This window comes from Anoplopoma fimbria, unplaced genomic scaffold (assembly GCF_027596085.1).
Source record: "Anoplopoma fimbria isolate UVic2021 breed Golden Eagle Sablefish unplaced genomic scaffold, Afim_UVic_2022 Un_contig_8556_pilon_pilon, whole genome shotgun sequence".
In the NCBI taxonomy this organism is placed as follows: Eukaryota; Metazoa; Chordata; class Actinopteri; order Perciformes; family Anoplopomatidae; genus Anoplopoma; species Anoplopoma fimbria.
In genome coordinates, this window is record NW_026553263.1 from 41292 (window position 1) to 52500 (window position 11209).

Here is an 11209-nt window from a genome sequence, read left to right on the forward strand (position 1 = left end):
ATTCATTAATAGTGGCACCATTCATCCATAGTGGTACCATCCACCCATAGGGGCACCATCCACCCATAGGGGCACCATTCATTAATAGTGGCACCATCCACCCATAGGGGCACCATTCATCAATAGTGGCACCATCCACCCACAGGGGCACCATACATCCATAGTGGTACCATTCATTAATAGTGGCACCATCTACCCATAGTGGCACCATTCATCAATAGTGGTACCATCCACCCACAGGGGCACCATCCATCAATAGTGGTACCATTCATTAATAGGGGCACCTTCCATCAATAGTGGTACCATCCATCCATAGTGGCACCATCTACCCATAGTGGCACCATTCATCAATACTGGGTGCTTTACCTGAGTACTCTCTACTTGTCCTCCACCACATCTCAGAGGTAAATATTGTACTTTTCACTGTACTACATCTCATAAGTAAATATTATACTTTTAGCTGTACTACATCCCAGAGGTGGAGTATTTTCACAGTGTGTATAGCACTTTTCTGCAGTAACCTGAGTACTCCTCTCACTGTATTTCTGCCGTAAAGAACTTCATGTTTAATGAAACACCACAGGACACAGCGGCTGGTTTTGTGATAGATTTATTTATTTTCTGTGAGTAACTACAGTCGTAGTGTTCTCATACATGTCATCTGCAGTTCATCAAACTGATATATATTTATAAAAATTAGAGAAATATAATCTACATCATCTAATACAAAACAAACCAGTCTAGGAGTGAGTCCACTGCTGGGTTCAGTTGTAAAAACGTGACGAGTTAAGTGCTGACAGAAGATCTGCTCAAATGATAATATCAGAATTATGAATCTGTGCATTAAATAAGTCTAAAAATAAAACGTTCTTAAAACAAACAACCACCAAACACACAAACCTGCCCAGGTAAGGTCTAAACATCAGATGATCACACACAAACACACACCTGTGAGTTCTTAAAGACGTTTCTTTGGTTGAAAACAGAATCAGAACCTGAAAACCTTTAAATAAATGATTTAAAGCACAAACGAACAGCTGGAATGTGAAAAAGAAAAGAGTTCAGAGAAACGACTTCACCAACATGTCGGCTCAGCAGAGACGCCTTAAAATCAGCGAGGGGTCAGAGGTCACCCGGAGCTGCTGGGGATTTCAGCTTCAAAGAGTGATGCTGATTTCTAATCGCTGAGACAATGAAATAAACTTTAGTTTGTCAGAGATTATGTCGCCATCACGTCTTCATCAACTGTCTTCATGCGCAGATTCTTTTTAATATTACAGAACTAACTTCGAATGATTTGTAATATTTGCAGAAATTGTTTAAGCTGCACTGATTTCTGCTCTTCATTCAGCAAAGAAGAAAATTACCAAAATCAGAATTATGAAACAAAGCCATTTTACCTAAAAATTACAAAATCCATAAATAAGAAGTGGATTTCCAATCATTTTGAGGTGAAATTCAAGATCTCAAAATCTTAATAATAATAATCATAAGAAAAAAATCTTCTAATTGTAAAATGAGAAAACACATTTGATATTGTACCTTTAGAATTAAGAACTCCGCATCTAATTTACAAAATACAGATTTCTTAATTTTGAGGTCCAATTATGAAAATAAGTTTTCTTTTCTTGAACCGAATTTATGAGACAAAGAGATAAGAGCTGTACCACAAAGATTTACTGAATACTTAGTAGTAGTAGTATTTCCTTGACATGTCTAAACTCAGGGAGCTGAAGAACATTCTGGGATGTTTGTGGCGTTTGACCAGAATGAGGGAGATCGTCTTAAAATGCTAACAAACATGCTAACAAACGTGTTTTCAAGGCAGCCAAAAGGAAAAGGGATGCATTTCGTCCCACGTCTCAAATGTGAGTGTAGAAAATCCTAAAACCCTCCAGACGTGTTGCTTTAAGGCGAACAACGTAAGTTCACGTCGGCTGAAGATGTTTTTCAGAGTAAAACTCAAAAATACAAACAAGTTAAGAAAAGTGCTCAAACAGAAGAGAAGAAACAAAGCAACACGTTCAACGTTTCTCAGCTGGATTATAGACCAACACATGGATTATTGTTATACCACTGATATCTCACCTCACAGTCACAGAGCCGGTCACTTAAGGCACTTGGTTTTAAGCAGTTCAGAGCGGCAACACTTTGACTTTGGAAGACTTCATTACCCAGAAACCCTGTGTGACACAGTAAACCTTATGACTACAAACTATCATCAAGAATAAAACCTAAATCTGGGACGAACACAGAGAACGCTAAAGGTGAAAATACTGATAGTAAATAAAATGACACAGTTTCAGGGAGAAAGGACCAAGCCGTGCTAGCGTGCTAACATCGCTACGTCAACGTCAGCTAACATGCTAACATCACTACGCCAATGCTAGCTACCATGATAACTGTTCTTATGCCAAAGTCAGCTAACATGCTGACATGACTAAGCCAACGATAGCTACCAAGATAACTGTTCTTTGCTCACATTCTGTTTAAATTGTATTCTGATGGTTCAAAACTGGTTCAAAACTGTTTAAATTCACTCCTCGCGTAAGCTAGTGTTTCTTAGCTAACGGTGAAGTGAGCTCATTATCATTATTATGATTTCATTAATCATCAACACTGTTGTTTTTTGTTAAACTGATTTGAGTTTAGTTCTGTTTGTATTCTGAGGGTTCAAACTGCTTTCATTCAATCTTCACAGCCCCAAACTCTGCTGCTAATAAGCTAATGTGTGTTAGCTACTGAGCTAACATTAATAAAGGGACGTTAGCTAGTTAGCGTCTAACAGAAATATGTTCTTGTGAGTTTAATATGCAGTAATGTTCTCGTTCAGGGTGATCAGTTCATCTTCTTTGAGTCTTCACCACACCGTTAGCTGCAGCGCTAACGCCGCGCTAACACCATGTGTTCTGCCTTGTCGTTTGGAGTCATTAGCGACCTTCGTCTCTCATCACAGTGAGACATTTTATGGATTGGTGACCAAACTCTGTGACTGTAAAGCCGTGTTCCTCTCTGCCTCCCTCGTACCTTCGTCCTCCTCACCTCCCACAGGGAGCAGGTCCACATCGCTACCTTCAGCGTGGTTCGGTTAAACAGAGAGCCAAAGGCCCACGCCCCCAAGAACTACAGCTCCCATGAGTCTTTGGTGAAGGAGCCCTGGGAGCTGCACACAGTCCGTTAGCTATAGAATGCTAACGACCTAGCACGTGTTCAGCTAGCACCTCCTCATCAATGTGTTTCCTCTGAACAGAGATGAAAGATGATACTGGGATTTCTTCATCCATATTCTCAGTTAAAATGATTTATTTTATGTTATTTATTTAGCAACTACAGCTCCCACAATGCTTTGTGTTATCCTCAGAGCTGAGCTTTAAAAAGCTTCTTAACAAACATGTTGAAAAGTTGTTCCTCATTAAAGGCAAACTGTTCTGATTTATTATCATATAATTATTCATTTAGGATCAGCAGTCGCGTTTCACTAATAAATAATATACTAATATACTAATAAATAATATATTAATATACTAATATACTAATATAATATACTAATATACGAATAAACAGCCGGTCTCCGTCTGTGGACTCTCTAGCGCCCCCCAGCTGTAATAACAGACAGAAGAAATTAATCCTGTGTCAATGAAATAAACAGAGAGGAAACCCACCAATGAGTGGAGGCTAACCGGAGGAGGCGGGGCCTCTGTTCTACTGGTGTCAGGTGGGCGGGGTTTAGCACACAGCAAGGTGCAGCTGAGACCCCGCCCACCTCCTCCTCCTCCAATCACAACCTGTTATTTGTTTCCTGCTCAGGTCTGAAGAGGAGCAGCACCTCCTCCTCCTCCTGTGGGAGTCCAGACCAACACCGCTCTATTCCTCTTCCTCTTCCTCCTCCTCTTCCTCCTCTTCCTCTCCGGCCATCACCTCCACCAGCAGCTCGGCGGTGCAGGTCGCCTCCCCCAGACTGTTGACCGCCTTCACCGTGTACTTGGCATCATCGTCGCCAGACACCTGAAGAGGAGGTGAAGAGGAGGTAAAGAGGAGGTGAAGAGGAGGTAAAGAGGAGGTGAAGAGGAGGTAAAGAGGAGGTGAAGAGGAGGTGAAGAGGAGGTAAAGAGGAGGTAAAGAGGAGGTGAAGAGGAGGTAAAGAGGAGGTAAAGAGGAGGTGAAGTGGAAGTGAGGAGGAAGTGAAGAGGAAGTGAGGTAGAGGTGAAGAGGAGGTTAGAGGAAGTGAAGTGGAGGTGAGGAGAAGGTGAAGAGGAGGTGAGGAGGAGTTGAAGAGGAGGTGAAGTGGAAGTGAGGAGGAGGTGAAGAAGAGGTGAGGAGGAGGTGAAGAGGAGATGAGGAGGAGGTGAGGAGGAGGTGAAGAGGAGATGAGGAGGAGGTGAAGAGGAGGTGAAGTGGAAGTGAGGAGGTGAAGAGGAGGTGAAGAGGAGATGAGGAGGAGGTGAAGAGGAGGTGAGGAGGTGAAGAGGAAGTGAGGAGGAGGTGAAGAGGAGGTGAGGAGGAGGTGAAGAGGAGGTGAGGAGGAGGTGAGGAGAAGGTGAAGAGGAGGTGAAGAGGAGGTGAGGAGAAGGTGAAGAGGAGGTGAAGAGGAGGTGAGGAGGAGGTGAAGGGGAGGTGAAGAGGAGGTGAAGAGGAGGTGAAGAGGAGGTGAGGAGAAGGTGAAGAGGAGGTGAAGAGGAGGTGAGGAGGAGATGAGGAGAAGGTGAAGAGGAGGTGAGGAGGAGGTGAAGTGGAGGTGAGGAGAAGGTGAGGAGGAGGTGAAGTGGAGGTGAGGAGAAGGTGAGGAGGAGGTGAGGTGGAGGTGAAGAGGAGGTGAAGGGGAGGTGAGGAGGAGATGAGGAGAAGGTGAAGTGGAGGTGAGGAGAAGGTGAGGAGAAGGTGAGGAGGATCGTTTCTCAGCATAAAGGGTAATGATGATAATGAGGGTTGACCTCTGACCTCTGAAATGACCAGACTGCAGTTCCCGTCCTCGTCGTAGTCGATCTGAAAGTGTCGAGTCTCTTTGATCGGCTGCTCGTCTTTGTACCAGACGACCTCAGGGTCAGGGAAACCTGCAGACCAGACACAGCATATCTATGTTTACTTATTGATTGATTTATTGATGATCAGGATCAATAGGAGCCAGTGTTGATGATCAGGATCAATAGGAGCCAGTGTTGATGATCAGGATCAATAGGAGCCAGTGTTGATGATCAGGATCAATAGGAGCCAGTGTTGATGATCAGGATCAATAGGAGCCAGTGTTGATTACCTTCGATCTTGCAGTCGAAGCGGGCGGCGCTGCCCTCCACCACCTCCACGTCTCTGATCACCGAGCTGAACGTCGGTTTGCACTCCGTTTTCTGCTCCACCTCCAAACACTCCAGGAACTGGTTGTCCTCTACACACACACACACACACACACACACACACACACACACACACACACACACACACACACACACACACACAGTTTAACAGTAGTAATAACACTAGTAATGTGTTAGTAACTATGTCTCTTGTGCACTGTCCTCTCTGCTGCTGTAATCCTGCACATGTCCCCGCTGTGGGACTAATAAAGGATTATCTTATCTTATCTTATAACACGTTAGTAACAGGAGGTCGTGGTTCTGGGCTGACCTTCGGTCGGCGAGCCCTTCTTGGCGCTGACTCCGCCATCATCGCCATGGACGACAGGCGGCCGATGGCTCGAACGGCGTGACCCGTTTTCTACCACAGAAGAAGAAACCTCGTCACTTCCTGTTCTATGGGGAAGTCTGCGACTAAAGTTAATAAGTTAATATCAGCTGTCAGGGAGGGCGGCCATCTTTGTTACATCCGGTATGTGACATAAAGAAGTTAGTTATAATATAATTATAATAATGTTATTATAATAATATAATAATAATATTATTATTATAACATTATATATTATTATTATAACTATAATATAATAATATTATTATAATTATATTATTATTATATTATTATAATAATATCAAAATAATAATATAATAATGTTATTATTATTATTATTATTATATTATTATTTATTCTGCTGCTGAGTCTTTCTTTTGGTTTTTCAGAGTATAACAGCATTCTGATGTTAACATGTTTGTTGTGCGTCATGGTATAAATATGCCTCCTGTTGTAAATATGCTGTGTCATCTTATGATGCAAGTTTACATCGTCAGGTCCTAAATCTGCTGCGTCATGGTGAAAATATGTTCTTATAAACCGTGTTCAGGTGTAAATATTATATTATTATATTGCAATTTTATAAATATGCTGAGTCATGTCTCTGTCCTCATGTCGTTGTTTACCTGCCATTTCCTCCTGAGGATGTACTTCTTCATCCTCTCCTTGGAGAGCTTCTTGGCCTTCATGGTGTTGGTGTCCTGCTTCAGCCAGGTGTGTTCATAACACTTAGCACAGGTGAGCCGGGCCCTGACACACACACACACACACACACACACACACACACACACACACGGTCAGCCTCACACAGATCTCTCTCTTTCTCTCTCTCTGACCACTAAAGGGTTTCTTACTTCATGTCCTTCTTCAGCAGGTTTGTGATGAAGTCTTTGGCGTTGTCAGAGATTTCATCGAAGGCCTCGTCCTCAAAGTCCCAGGAGGCCGAGGTGACGTTGGACAGAGTCTCGTTGTCGTTGTCGCCCATGAAGGGAGACAAACCGCTCAGCCTGAGGGGACAACGACAAACTGTAAAAGTTAAAACTAAATGAAGCTAAGCTAAGCTAAGGACAGACTCACAGTATGTAGCAGATGACTCCTATGCTCCACATGTAAATAAAGTAAAAACTAAGCTAAGCTAAGCTAAGCTACAGACAGACTCACAGTATGTAGCAGATGACTCCTATGCTCCACATGTAAATAAAGTAAAAACTAAGCTAAGCTAAGCTAAGCTAAGCTACAGACAGACTCACAGTATGTAGCAGATGACTCCTATGCTCCACATGTCGGTGGGATAGCTGATAGCTTCATAGTTGATCACTTCTGGAGCCACAAACTCTGGAGTCCCAAACAAAACCTTCAGAGTTCCTGCGTTTTCTGTTCAAGAGCAAACGATTAAACGATAAACAATCAATAATTATGGGGAGGGTCATTTTAGGAGATGTTATTAAATGTAATCGACTGAAGTCAGATAATTTAGTCTGGATCAATAATCTTCACACCTAGTCTCCTGGCGAGGCCGAAGTCGATGAGTTTGATTTTGCCGCCGGTCTTGTTGACACACATGATGTTCTCCGGTTTGAGGTCCAGGTGGACGATCCCCTGTTTGTGGATGAAGCTGACTCCATCAATGATCTGCAGCATGTATCTGATCACCTCCCTCTCCGTCAGCTCGAAGTCCTCGTCGATGATCCGCTCGAACAGCTCGCCGCCCGAGATCCTACCACGGGGACACATCTGTTCTGTGAGAGCTCATAGGACTACAAAAACACATCTGTTCTGTGAGAGCTCAGAGGACTACAAAAACACATCTGTTCTGTGAGAGCTCAGAGGACTACAAAATCACATCTGTTCTGTTTGTAGGACTACAAAATCACATATGTTCTGTGAGAGCTCATAGGACTACAAAATCACATCTGTTCTGTTTGTAGGACTACAAAATCACATCTGTTCTGTGAGAGCTCATAGGACTACAAAAACACAACTGTTCTGTGAGAGCTCAGAGGACTACAAAAACACATCTGGTTCTGTTAGAGCTCGTAGGACTACAAAAACACAACTGTTCAGTGTTTGTAGGACTACAGAAACAACATTTCATCTGTAGGGTCGGTCATTAATCCAGTTGTGGTTCACCTGGAGGTCTGGACCTGACGAGGTCTCTGTGATGGTCTTTACCCTCGAGGGGCGAAACGAGAAAACAAAACCAAAATAAAGAACATTCGTTCAAACCCGTCACACTTGAGAGGAATGTCGGGAAACCCTAACAAAATAAGAGTCTGCATGTAAACCACTTCCTTCCTGTTTCCCATCAGAGTAGATGCTTCAGATCTGATCTGCTCAGCAGATATTTAGTGTTCAGTTGTTTATCAGGAACTAAATGTTTTCCTCCAGTTTCTCTGCTAACAGAACTGATGAAATTCTGGAGGAACATAATATTATTGCAGCATAAGCAGATAAAGACATTTAACAGCGAGCTGTTTATCATCACTGCTCTAAAAATAGCAGACAGGAAATAGCTGCTGTCATTCCGCTCATAGTTGGACAGAAAATTATTTTCCAATGTCCTTTGAAACCAAAACATCTGGGCTGTGTTTCCAGTTCTGCTCAGAGATCAGCTGCAGGTTTAGATTTCTACAATACAAATGATAAAAGTGTCTTTAGTGAAGATTATCTCGCTGAAGTAAACATGTAAGAACCATAAACGTTTGTTTACACAGAGATGATCTACTTTAATCATCTGTTTACAGTGAAGAAGACTCCAGCTCGTTCTAATCATTTTAATACGAACGAAAGTCACAAAACTCTTTAGCTTAGCTTCACTTAGTTATTTTGTTTCTCTTTAAGTTAGCTTCTTTTAGCTTAGCTTCACTTAGTTATTTTGTTTCTCTTTAAGTTAGCTTATTTTAGCTTAGCTTCACTTAGTTCTTTTGTTTCTCTTTATGTTAGCTTCTTGTAGCTTAGCTTCACTTAGTTCTTTTGTTTCTCTTTATGTTAGCTTCTTTTAGCTTAGCTTCACTTAGTTCTTTTGTTTCTCTTTATGTTAGCTTCTTTTAGCTTAGCTTCACTTAGTTCTTTTGTTTCTCTTTATGTTAGCTTCTTTTAGCTTAGCTTCACTTAGTTCTTTTGTTTCTCTTTATGTTAGCTTCTTTTAGCTTAGCTTCACTTAGTTCTTTTGCTTCTCTTTATGTTAGCTTCTTGTAGCTTAGCTTCACTTAGTTCTTTTGTTTCTCTTTATGTTAGCTTATTTTAGCTTAGCTTCACTTAGTTATTTTGTTTCTCTTTATGTTAGCTTCTTTTAGCTTAGCTTCACTTGGTTCTTTTGTTTCTCTTTATGTTAGCTTATTCTAGCTTAGCTTCACTTAGTTATTTTGTTTCTCTTTATGTTAGCTTCTTTTAGCTTAGCTTCACTTAGTTCTTTTGTTTCTCTTTATGTTAGCTTATTCTAGCTTAGCTTCACTTAGTTCTTTTGTTTCTCTTTATGTTAGCTTCTTTTAGCTTAGCTTCACTTAGTTCTTTTGTTTCTCTTTATGTTAGCTTATTTTAGCTTAGCTTCACTTAGTTATTTTGTTTCTCTTTATGTTAGCTTCTTTTAGCTTAGCTTCACTTAGTTATTTTGTTTCTCTTTATGTTAGCTTCTTTTAGCTTAGCTTCACTTAGTTCTTTTGTTTCTCTTTATGTTAGCTTCTTTTAGCTTAGCTTCACTCAGTTATTTTGTTTCTCTTTATGTTAGCTTCTTGTAGCCTAGCCTCACTTTGGTTTAGTTTTTTTCATGCCCCTTTAGTTTAACGTTAGCTTAAGCTGAACTACATTTCTACTCACTTGTGCTAGCATGTTCCTGGCTGCCTAGCGTGTTAGCGGTTAGCTCTCTATTTAAAGTGGTTCACTAGTCCTGTGATGAAAGAGGGGAAGTAAACAGAAACAGCATATTGTCGTTAACGTACATCTCGAGCACCATGACGATGTCAGACTTGCCCTCGAAGGCGTCGATACACTGGACCAGTTTGGGGTGATGGAGGCTGTTCATGATGCCGATCTCATGCCGGACGTTCTCCTTCTCCTTCGCCGAGTACGCCTTGATGAACTTTCCCGCCCAAACCTTCTTCGTGGCCTTCTCCACCAGTTTGAACACCTGACCGAACTTCCCCCTGTCACAGAAACACCTTTCGGATCTCTTAAGGTCCCTTTAACACTGAGTCACAGGTGCATTGTGGGTGAGTAGTGAGTGGGCGGAGCCTTACGTTCCCAGCCGCTCCTCCACGTCGTACAGCTCCTTCACCTTCACGTCTGTCCTGATGGACACGTCTCTGTAGTCCGGCTCCTTGTCTACGTCTGAAAACGCAGAGGTCACAGGTCACCGGGGACATGAGCTAACATTAGCTATGATAGCTGACGTTAGCTATGATAGCTGACATGAGCTAACATTAGCTATGATAGCTGACATGAGCTAACATTAGCTATGATAGCTGACATGAGCTAACGTTAGCTATGATAGCTGACATTAGCTATGATAGCTGACGTTAGCTGACATTAGCTATGATAGCTGACGTTAGCTGACATTAGCTATGATAGCTGATATTAGCTATGATAGCTGACATTAGCTATGATAGCTGACATTAGCTGACATTAGCTATGATAGCTGATATTAGCTATGATAGCTGACATTAGCTATGATAGCTGACGTTAGCTGACATTAGCTATGATAGCTGATATTAGCTATGATAGCTGACATTAGCTATGATAGCTGACGTTAGCTGACATTAGCTATGATAGCTGATATTAGCTATGATAGCTGACATTAGCTATGATAGCTGACGTTAGCTGACATTAGCTATGATAGCTGACGTTAGCTGACATTAGCTATGATAGCTGACGTTAGCTAACGTTAGCTATGATAGCTGACGTTAGCTGACGTCAGCTAGGTTGACTGGAGTCATGTTATGTTAGCTTGTTAACAGGAAGTGAGCAGCGTACCTTCGTCCTCCTCCTCTGCCTCGGCCTCATCTGTCAGACGAACCAAACAGCAGCAGTTAGTTCAGTTAGTCAGTTAAGTTCAGTCACATTTAGTTTAGTTTAGTTTAGTTTAGTAGACTCAGTCCTGGATTAGGTCTAGATGGACCACAGAAGTTCTCAGACTGGAACATAGATCATAGACTTATAGAACGCGATTGAACTGCAGATAGAAGGTTCTATGAGAACCCCAGAGTTCATTTGTACAGACACTGTGAATAAAACATCATGGTGAGTAAAACCCTCTCTGATTGGTTCCATGTGCTACTACATGTGACCCGGGACCAGTTAGTCCCAGTGACCCTCCAGTATGAGGGTCATCCTGTAGACCAGGATCCGGTCCCAGGGTCGGCCTGGAGCTACACAAGTCCGGAACCACAGAGGACCAGAGGTTTGTTTTTACCCATAAACTGAACCATCCCAACACCTCCAGAACCGTTTTCACATCACACAGATGTGGATTCAGATTGTGGACTCAGATTGTGGACTCAGATTGTGGACTGGACTTTCCCAACTCTACCACATCCTG

At 42.1% G+C, this 11209-nt stretch overlaps 1 pseudogene; it reads right to left on the reverse strand.

Annotated features, from left to right (window-relative positions):
* Nucleotides 1-594: 594 nt before the first annotated feature.
* Nucleotides 595-11209, reverse strand: part of LOC129116415 (myosin light chain kinase, smooth muscle-like) — a 22050-nt pseudogene continuing 11435 nt past the window's right edge.